The 10,482-nt window shown below is 45.2% G+C and overlaps 1 long non-coding RNA gene across 1 annotated transcript; it reads right to left on the reverse strand.

The window, feature by feature from the left end:
- Positions 1 to 7,930: 7,930 nt before the first annotated feature.
- LOC136505373 (uncharacterized) lies at positions 7,931 to 8,538 on the reverse strand. Its single transcript, XR_010771184.1, has 3 exons — positions 8,419 to 8,538; positions 8,144 to 8,326; positions 7,931 to 7,945 (listed from the first exon to the last, which is right to left on the reverse strand). It is a non-coding gene; the product is annotated as an uncharacterized lncRNA (long non-coding RNA).
- Positions 8,539 to 10,482: the final 1,944 nt, after the last annotated feature.

Consider the following 10,482-nt stretch of genomic DNA (forward strand, 5'->3'; position numbering starts at 1 on the left):
TATTTTGGTTGCAATATGGCTATTTTGGTTGCAATATGGATAAATTGCATCTATGTATGGTCATTTACAGGTGGTGGCATTTGGAACGGTACACTAGCATTTTGCATCCTTTTGAGGTGGTGTTGCAATATGATGGTTTTACAGTGCACAAAAAACTAACACAACCACGATATGGTTGCAAGCATGGATATTGCTACCAGTAGAATGGTTGCATGAGTTACTATTGTGACAAAACACGTGACTGCAATATGACAATACTTCCACGAATGAACCTATCACAAGATTACTTTATTGCCACTCAATAGTTATGTGGGAATATGGCTGTATCGCCATGCAGTGTGCTGCATTGCATCATAGAAATCTTGCAACGTAACAAATTTGGTGGTTAGAGTCACAATTGCCACGTTCATTTGTTGGTGGTAATAGATGGGAAATGCAATGAATCATTGTTGGGAGCAATATATGGAAAATGCAACAAATCATTGTTCATGGTAATAGATAGAAAATGCAATGAAGCATTGTTGTTGGTAATAGATAGAAAATACAATAACTCATTGTTGGTGGTAATAAATGGAGAATGCAACGAATCATTGTTGGTGGTAATAAATGAAAAATACAACGCGTCATTGTTGGTGGTAGACACGCCCTATAGCAACACATAAAGTTTGTGGCAATAATTTATATTGTGTCGACAAAATATGGTCGGCAGTCTACCTAGGGGTATGCCCAAGGTAGTAGATTATCGGTAGATAGATGCGCAAGCTACGAACAAGATGGTGACGCAAGATAGACACGAGGTTTTATCCAGGTTCGGCCGCCGTGAAGGCGTAATACCTACGTCCTATGTCTGATTGTATTGCTGTATGTCAATGAGATGATTTTTGAGAGGGGTCCCCTGCCCGCCTTATATAGTCTGGGGGGCAGGGTTATAGATCTAGAAACTAATCCCAACCAGTTACAATTGCCATAAGTGGCTAGATAAGGATTCCTATTCTAACCGACCAGGATCTTGCTTGATCTCCAAATCTGCCTTGATTCCTTGCGCAGGACTCCAAGCAGATCGGCTAGGCCGCGCGTCGTCTTCTGGTGGGCTAGACCCCTTGGTCCGGGCTGGCCCAATCCTAGCCGTAAGGGTATAGGGGTTAATACCCCCACAGCTAGTCCCCGAGCACTATGTATTATATTGCAACACGCCATTTGATCTTCTCCGGCTAATGCGGTCTGTCTTCATGTCATCTCCAACTAGTTGAAACATTGACCAAGCAGATGTGCCAGTATTCTGGTCAGCACAGAGAGCAGTAGACCATGATTATAGCCAAAGATTCCGGTTGTCCAAAGAATGCATGGTGCTCTAAAGAAAAAAGAAAAAGATTTCTTTCCTGATCAAGTGTGCCCACTTGTATTTATAAAAAGAAATGTAAGTGACCCTTGTACAGTAGTTATTGCCAACAGTCAGAGCGTAGGGGTCGATAAAATAAGCACATTCACCACAAGGTGAAGTGTGCCCACTTAGTCCCTGAGCCTGGTAGTAGGTGACGTAGGCGCGTGGTGCCAGGGTCTAAAAAGAATTCCTAGTTAAGTTGAGAATCCAATCGTCGTACAAGCGATACGAGCTGCACTGGCAGGTGCATCGTACCGATGTAGTCCCTGAGCTTGCTGGAAGGCGAGGTATTAGCCTTGTAGCAAGGTCTAAGTGAGAAAAAATAAATGCCTCTCAACTGTATGTGAGTACAAATCACATGTAGCCGAGGAGAGCGGTCTCCGAGCAATGGTCGGAGAGTGGTCGGGGCAGTCCCCGAGCGCAACATGAGGAAAATGATGAATCCCCGAGAATAACCGTAGTCAGGATAGTCCCTGAACACAAAGGTAATCGGGACAGTCACCGAGCACGATGGCGGTCGAGACAGTCCCGAGCATGAGAGTGGTCAGAACAATCCCCGAGCACGATGGTGGTCGGGACAGTCCCCGAGCACGAGGATAGCCGCGACAGTCCCCGAGCATGAGGGTGGTCAGGATAGTCCCCAAGCACAAAAAGTGTGGCAAAAAACCATATGCCACTTTTACTATTATTTTATGTATTTATTTATTTGGTCTGACAAGTCCGGTCTGACATGTCTGGTCAAAAAAGTAGACGGGTATAGCACGTCATACTGCCTTTTTGTCTTGTCAAGCAAACAGTTGCGTGGCACCTATCAGTAGGTGCATCAGCGTCGGCCCTCTCACACTGGCAACGAAGAGGCGCATATATTGGCGTAGATCTCGAGGCTATGAAAACAACCGTCTGCGGCACGTGCGCACGTCTCCCAATAGTCCCGGGCAGACAAAATGGCATAACTCTTGGGTTAAATATGGTATATGATAGGTTAGTTACTATTTACTGAACCCCATTGCCATTCGCAACCATAGCTTTCGTCTTCCTCTCGCCAACCAACCCTAACACATCTGAAATCACCGCCAATCAATCCGCCGCCGCTTCGACTGCCAGCTCTGATAATCCCCCGCTGCTGTTGAAGATTAGAGCACTCCCCGTTCACCAGCAAGGCCGGAGTGAGAGGCGGAAAACGAAAGGAAATGGTGAAAAGTGATGCGCAAAAGAAAACAGGGGTCATGGCGAAGGAATGGTGGAAGTCAAAAAGCAACGAGCAGACCATTGAAGACCTCGTCACCATGGGGGTACTCCACAACAAGGAGCTCATAGGATGGCGTGTGCCGGAGGGCGAGGGGTACCCTGATCCACAACCAGGTGAGATCATGGTGTTCGAGGATTTCTTTAAATGGGGATTTGGAGTTATGATACATCTGTTTCTTCAGGGGCTCTGTCTTTACTACGAGATTGGGATTTGCAATCTGCATCCCAACTCGATCATCCTTGTCGCCACTTTTATTCATTTATGCGAAGCGTATGGCGGCTTCCAGCCCCATTTTGATTTTTTCCACCATCTTTTCTGTCTGTGGAAGAAAGGAAGCAGTGGTTCGAAGATTGCTAGAGGTGTATACCTCAACCTCCGTGACGGCATGAAAGCCCAGTACCTGCACTACCCATGGAACACGTCGCTTGACAACTGGTACAAAAAATGGTTCTACATCCACGAAGAGCCAAACACGATTACGCTGTGCGACGCGGGCTACATTCCGGAGAAGAAGACGAGCTGGTCGAAGAAGCCCGAGCATCTGGGACAGATCCTAGAAATATTTGGAATGATCCTGTGGAAAAAACTAGATGGTCCAAGTGTAGTTGGGAGTTTCATCAGCCGATGGGTCCAGCCCTGCCAGAGGAGGGTACATCCTGGCTATGAGTATCAAGGGAGCGCAGACTTGACAAGGACGAGGCAGAGGGCGCTTGACAAAATCGAAGTCAAAGCTAGAATTGGTGAGCTATTTAACTTAGCTGATCCAAATTATGCTAGATTGAGCGACATCGAGCATGCTTTGAAGCTTGCCCGACCTCCCCAAAGGTAACTTGTCTTGCCGCGTACCCATAGTCTTATATTGTGGTAGGGTAAGTGGAAACTTACTGTGTTCACTCCCTTTTGTTACCTAGGTTAATGGTCGGGATAGAGCGACAGTGTTTGTGTCACCACCCCCTAGAGTAGAGTGGCCACAAGGAGCTGATCCCACCACCTAGACCAACGTTGAGATCAAGGACGAGGACGTCGACTAGGTGGTGCTCGGAGCTGGAGAGGAGGCAGCGGCCAAAGCTGCTGGTAAGCGGCCGGCTGCCCCCAAACAGTCGAAGAAGAGATCAGTAACCACCCTGCTCACCGGGGGAGCGCTAAATATCAATGAGCCTGAGGAGGACCCGGAGGAGAACCCAGCCAGCAAGCGTCGGCAGGTGATTTCTGCTTGGCTAGAAGATGATGTAGAGGAGGGAGAAGATGCATACACCTTTCAACTTGTCCCTCGAAAAAGGAGGAAGCAACTGGAGTCGATGGAGCGAGGTGGGTCCTCCATGCTTGTGGGACCCACATCACCGACGGCAGTGAAGGATGCAGCCAGGTCGACCTCTGGAGTACCTAGGCAAGGAACGCGACCGGCGATGGGAGTGACAACTCAACCAAGCATGCCACTGACTACTGCAACACGAAGGACAAGTGGTGGAGGGGTCGAGCACCAAGGCCCAGCCATAGTGCTGGATGTAGAGAGAGACCAGGAGTCACCCGTACAGCACGTGGAGCAAGTACGGCCGAAGAGACGCGCCTTCTCCACATCATTCCATGCTTCCAACATGTAAGTATTTGTAACCTTGATATAAGTTAGCAATTTGCATTTAATATGATTGCTTTATGAACTTATCTCAGATGTACTAGCTTGGCGTCCACAGAAAGTCTGGACCAGCTAGCCAGAAGTGGCATGGCGCCACCAATAAGTACAGAGCAGACTACCCAACAGCCGGCCACCGAGGAAGCCATAGTAGAAGATCCGTTGGGGCCTTAGCAAGCGAGCAGTCAGACAACAGTCCCCGAGCAGGTGGTCGAGGGAGCAGCCAAGCCAGGCACGAGTGCTCCGAGCGCTAAACCTACTGAGGGCAACACCTCAGCGTCGAGGGTAACAGAGCAGATCGAGGAGCAGCGGCCGAAGGTGAGAGCACAGACCACATTTACCGACGCTGCAGCTCATGGGAAGGTTGTGGTGATCACAGATGCTGCTAATGCCGGGCCAGCACCAGGACCCGAAGAAGAGCCCGAAGAGGATGAGGTGGAGGAGGTCCTAGGCCATCCACAAGACAAACGACAACATGTTTATGTGTCGCATTGGCGGAATGACCAATGGGTTATCCATGAGGAAGTCCCGGAGGTCGAAGAAACCAAGAAAGTTGAACGAGCGGTGAAGCGGCTTGTTATGGAAGTGCAGGTAAGCTTCACTTCACCCGTTGGTCTTGCTGTCTAGTCATAGTTGTCTTACTTAGCTATCTGCACACAGGACTTAATGAAGACCGCAACGTACCGCAAGAAATGCTTCGACCAGATCGAGGGGATCATTGCAAACAACAAGGAGCTGACGGCGGAGGTGGACCGCTTGCGCCAACAACTTGAAGCCGCCAATCATGAAAAGATGATGCAAGATTCCTAGAACTAGAACCTGGTCATCTAGCTCAGTAAGAAAGAGCGGGAAAGAACAAGTAAGTAGCCATTTTATTATACCAACTACTGACAAGTGTTGTTGCGTTGTTGGTAGTAATAGCTGTAGTGCAGGCTTAGAAGCTGAAGTGATCCATCTCCGAGAGGAGAATAGTCATGTGGTCGGGGAGTGTGATCACCTATCTGAGAACAACAGAAAACTGGCGCAAGACTAGTTGCAACTTCGGGACCACACGACCAAGATGACAGAGGAGCTGAAAGGTAAGTTGTCCAACCACCTTTGCTCATTTTTGTTGCGTACCGTAGTTTGGCGTGGTCTAACGTCTTAATGGCGTGTGCAGTTTGCAGTTATAAAAATCAATGCAAAGAAGCATTTGGAGGCCACGATGAAAGATCGTGACGGCTGGAAAGCGCAATGCCAAGAGATCACCAAGGACCGTGACACCTAGAAAAGCCGGTGCCAGGAGGTGACAAAGGGCATTTTGCTGGTCCTTAACCTCATTGATCCGGCGCTAGCAGAAGATGTGCCAAGGACGCCACAGCTAGGATTGATCGAGAGGTGCCAAAAGGCATGGGGATGGTTCCAGGAGTTCGTGAAGGAGGCAGGAGAGTATGCAGGCGCACATGTGCTAAGCATGGTACATGCTCACTACCCCCTGATCGATCTCAAGCGCCTAGAGGCTAGATACCCGAAGGAGGTAGATCCAGACAAGGCCGAGGATCTACGGATGACCCAGCTAGACTTGTCGGCGAAAATAATTAGCGATATTAACCTGTGTGGAGGTGCGACACCACCCATACAAGGAACGCCATCAACAAGTCAGCTGGGAGCACCGTCATTTTCAAGCCAACTAGTGAAGCCTGCGGTCTCTACCAGCCAAGCGTCGGCGGGGCCATCTTCTTCAGCTCGATCAATGCCAGAGTCCTCGAGAACCTTGCACGATGTCAGGCCTAGCGAGGAGCAGGTGCCACGTGCCCTGACCAGCCAATAGTGTAGGCTATAGCTGTAGAAGAAGATGTAGTTGGGTTATTGTAAACTTGGACCTTTTCAGGCAAGCTTGTAATAACGTAACTGTATATCAACATAAGCTTGTTTGTTTTGTAGAAAACGTGTTTGAGCTTGGATATTGTGTTGATGTAACTAAGTTAGAACGTGTTGGCGTTCTGTTTAGTTGTACCAGTTTAGTCAACACGTCATCCAGAAAGGTTTGTACGGCCCTGGTTTGTCTTATGGTCGGAGTGTGAGGTGCGTAGCTTGTGCACACGTAGAAACACACAAGTCAAACTAGAGAGCACCTGCCGATCACCCGTAGCATAGAGAGCGGATCCCATGCACGCGTTGGGAGGAACTGGAGACAGGGCCTGCTCTGAGAACCCGAGAAGGAATGGTGGTTGGTTTTAACTGGTAGAGTTAGAATAACAATAGACTTCGAAGTGACACATTAGAGTGGTCGGAGAAATCATAATAGCTTTATTGAAATAGTACAAGAGGGGTACATATCTTAGTAGCTAAGCATAGAAACGCCTAAGCTTGTCGATGTGCCAGGAATTGGGTACGTCTATGCCATCTAGGCGAGCTAACCTGTAAGATGTAGGGCGTGTAACCTCCTTGATCATGAAGGATCCTTCCCATGGGGTTACAAGTTTGTGGACACCAGCCTGATTCGTCTTCCACTTCAGGACCAGGTCCCCAACCATGAAGAACCGCTCCTTGACGTTCTTGTTGTAGTACCTGCGCAAAACAGCAAGGTATTTGGCTGTACGTACACAAGAATCGAGCCGCTTCTCTTTTGCACTATTCACTTCAAGCTCCCGCACTTCATTGGCCTTGTCTTCGTCGAAGTTCTCTACCCGTGCTGATCTAAAGGCTATATCTGCTGGGAGCACTACCTCAGCGCCATAAACCATAAAGTATGGTGATACGCTAGTATTGCGACTGGGCTAGGTTCTGAGACCCCAGACCATGGCTGGTAACTCTTTGAGCCATCTTCCAGGAGCTTGGTCATTCTCTCTGTACATCATCTTCTTAAGTGCATCTAGAATCATACCATTTGCCCGCTCGACCTGTCCATTAGCTCTAGAGTGTGCCACTGAGACGTATTTTACTACTATGCTCCTTTCATCGCAGAAGTCCCAAAAAGCGTTCCCAGTGAACTGAGTACCCAAATCAGTGATGATGCTGTTGGGAATGCCGAAGCGGTAGATGACCTGGTCGAGGAACACGACAGCCTTTTCCAAAGATGCCGTGACCAGGGGCATGTACTCTATCCACTTGGAGAATTTGTCGATCAGCACAAAGACGCATGTAAATTTTCTAGGGGCCAGTTTGAAAGGCCCGATCATATCCAGTCCCCAACATGCGAAGGGCCAAGAGGCTGGTATAGTTTGAATCTCGTGTGCTGGTACGTGGATTCTCTTGGCGAAAAACTGACAACCTTCACAATGGCGAACTCCGGATGATACACTTCTTTGCATGGTAGTTTGTTGCAACGAGGGCATTTTGTCCAGCACATTTTTAATTTAGCTAGAAATTTAATTGTTGTTACAAAATAATTATGCCATGAGTATTGATTTCACCATCACATAAAAGAACTCAAACCTTCCTTAACTTCAAATATATGTCTCAACCAAAGTAATGATACAATGACCAGAGTACCACTAAAATAAACATGACCACAATAGAATAAAAACTTCATCTCTGTATACAAGTTTGCAACTATGTTTGGCATAAAAAATAGAACTAAATATGAGTTCGCTTATTGATCGCTTCATGCTCCATCATCCATAAGCACTTCATTCTTCTAGCTCTCCATCACTAGCATAGAGGCATAAAGCTTTCTCTAAATATTTTGGGCATCTGTGCTTTTCTGCATTTCATGAACACATATAGAATTTATTATTAATTTAATATAGGAACCTTGGTGATTCAGTGCATGGAATAACTAAGCACGTGCAAATTTAATGATCATAGTGGCGTAGCAAAGATAAAAAGTAAATTAAGGAACACCCTAAAATATCTCATGTACCATTTGGGATATGAAATGTAATGATCATAGTATTCATACCTGCAGTTTTTTCATTTGATTATGAGTCCTCAATAGTTGTTGGGTAGAAATTACATGATTGAGTGACCCATTGGCACCATTCTTTTTCTGGAAAAGAGGCCTGGTTGCACTCATCTTTGTTGTCACAGTACTACCTTCATCGACTACCTTTTCTGTGGTCAACACGCTTGCTGGTCCATTATTCTACCAAAATGAACACTTTGATGTAAACAAGTTGCATTTTATATGTAAACATGTTGCATCTTTTGTAAGTAATTTTGTTGCATTTTTATTACCTCTATAGTTGCATCCTCTATGCGTGGTGGTGTGATGAAGTTGTTGTTGACACTTGGGTCGTTTGGAACCTGTGAGGTGTTGATGGTTCCTGTGATAGCCTATGTAACCCAAAAGACTAGGAACATTAGAAAAAATAGAGGAGCCAAAAAAAGGAGAACTGTGTTCCAAAGTTAGTACCTATTGCAATGCTAATTGTGTTTGTTGTTGTAGTGTTGACCGGAATTCTTTCTTGATTTCTTCAATTTGTTTCATACTTTCTTCCTTATCTCTTTCCCTTGCTAAAACTTCATTTGCAAGCTTTTCTTTTAATTCTTCAACCTCTTGTTGGTGATGTATTCTTTCTTGTCGAGCTAAAACTTCACTGCAGGCTGAGCGCTTCGTGTTGGATATTTCACCATGTATCCACATCCATGACATATGTACGATTTTGTTCCAAGAGTTTTAGAGTAGTTGAGTTGGAAAACTATGTTATCCTCCTCAACCTGTAAGGAAGGGCCTATCCTTCCCCTTTTTGCCCCTGTAACTTGGATGCAGGCATTTTCCTAAGTGAAACATGAGAAATAAATTAGGATCATGTAATTTCAAAGAGTTCCAAAATAAGTTCACAACATGCTGTAATTTCAAAGCTGCAATCATATACAAGCACTCATGTAGACATCCCTAGAGTCGTCATTTGACCATTGTCCATCCTTGGTGTGAGTCGTCATCCAAAGTTCCAAATTACTAGGTTGTTGACCATTAGTCTGGTTTCTGTGAGATGGCAACAATATAATGTAGCATTAGGTAATGGCCATATATATATTTAAGTAAGTAATCAGCTTAGTTAATGTTGTCATCACCTGTTCAAAAGTAATTTGGGAAAATGGTTTCGATCCCATGAGATGCTTAGTCTTCTGTTTCTGTCGGTTTCCAGAGTTCTTGGTGCTAATATTCTGCAAAAGTTGTACAAGTAGAGCTCTATTAATTACATTGTATTTAGCAGTCGAATTACAAAAGAAACCGTACACCGACGAACCTGGAATCTCTCACTTCCAAAATATTGGATCAAGTAGTACCACTCCACGTTGTCTAAATCTTCAGGCATATGCTTCATTCGTTGAGCATCAGTGGAGTATACCATGTATGTCGAACTAAATGAAGCTCTCCATCCTTTGTACATCTCTTTAGCAATTGCAAATATCTTTTCACTGGCATCTTCAATATCATCTAAGTCCCAAATTTTCTGTTTGAATGAAAAATAGAATAGTAAAGTGGAGGTACTGAATTCATAACATTTGTCTAAATAAAACAATTAACTCACCAGCATCTCATCTGCTATTGCTATTTTCACAACGTCTTTCATGTGCTTCCACAATTGCACTCCTATAGGTGGAGTCTTTTTCCTAGTAAGCACTACAATCTCATCGACAAATGTGCAGTTGTTCTCACCATAGGGGCTCTTAATTCTCTTGATAGTTGCTTTGAAGCCTTTGAGACATCCAAGTCCACGAGTTTTGGATCCACCTTATTAACATATGAAACAATATAATATACATGATCAGCAAAAAGAGTTTTGAACTTACAATGCAAAATGGAAGGACCAGCACATACCACTCCCTTGTTGTTTTGGCTTTCTTGTATGAGCTGGCCTATCTTTGTTTACCGTGCTCCTTTCCTGATTTCCCTCCCCTCCAGCTAAATCATCTTCATCCTCATGTTCTTCCAATAATGTCACTGAAAAAAAATCAGCATGTGTCAATTATTTTATTGAATGCACAAGAGCTGGTAATATATTTGATGACATGATGAAAGCAATTAAATTAGGCATATGTCGACGACAGCCTATTTGCCTTAGCCACTCCTTGTATGTTTCAATTGTTTCATCCCTGAAGTCATCCATGTAGTCTACAAGTCATGATTAACTAGATGCACTTGTCAAAGCAACATTGTGTTATAACAATTTGAATGAGTGATGCAAAGAACGATCTTACCTATGTCTGGATCTTTGTCTCGCAGTTTTTCTAGCCACGCCTTGTAGGCATCAAGGTGTTCATCTGTACCTGATTGATCATGTTTTCACTTCC

This window comes from Miscanthus floridulus, chromosome 14, assembly GCF_019320115.1.
Source record: "Miscanthus floridulus cultivar M001 chromosome 14, ASM1932011v1, whole genome shotgun sequence".
NCBI lineage: Eukaryota > Viridiplantae > Streptophyta > Magnoliopsida > Poales > Poaceae > Miscanthus > Miscanthus floridulus.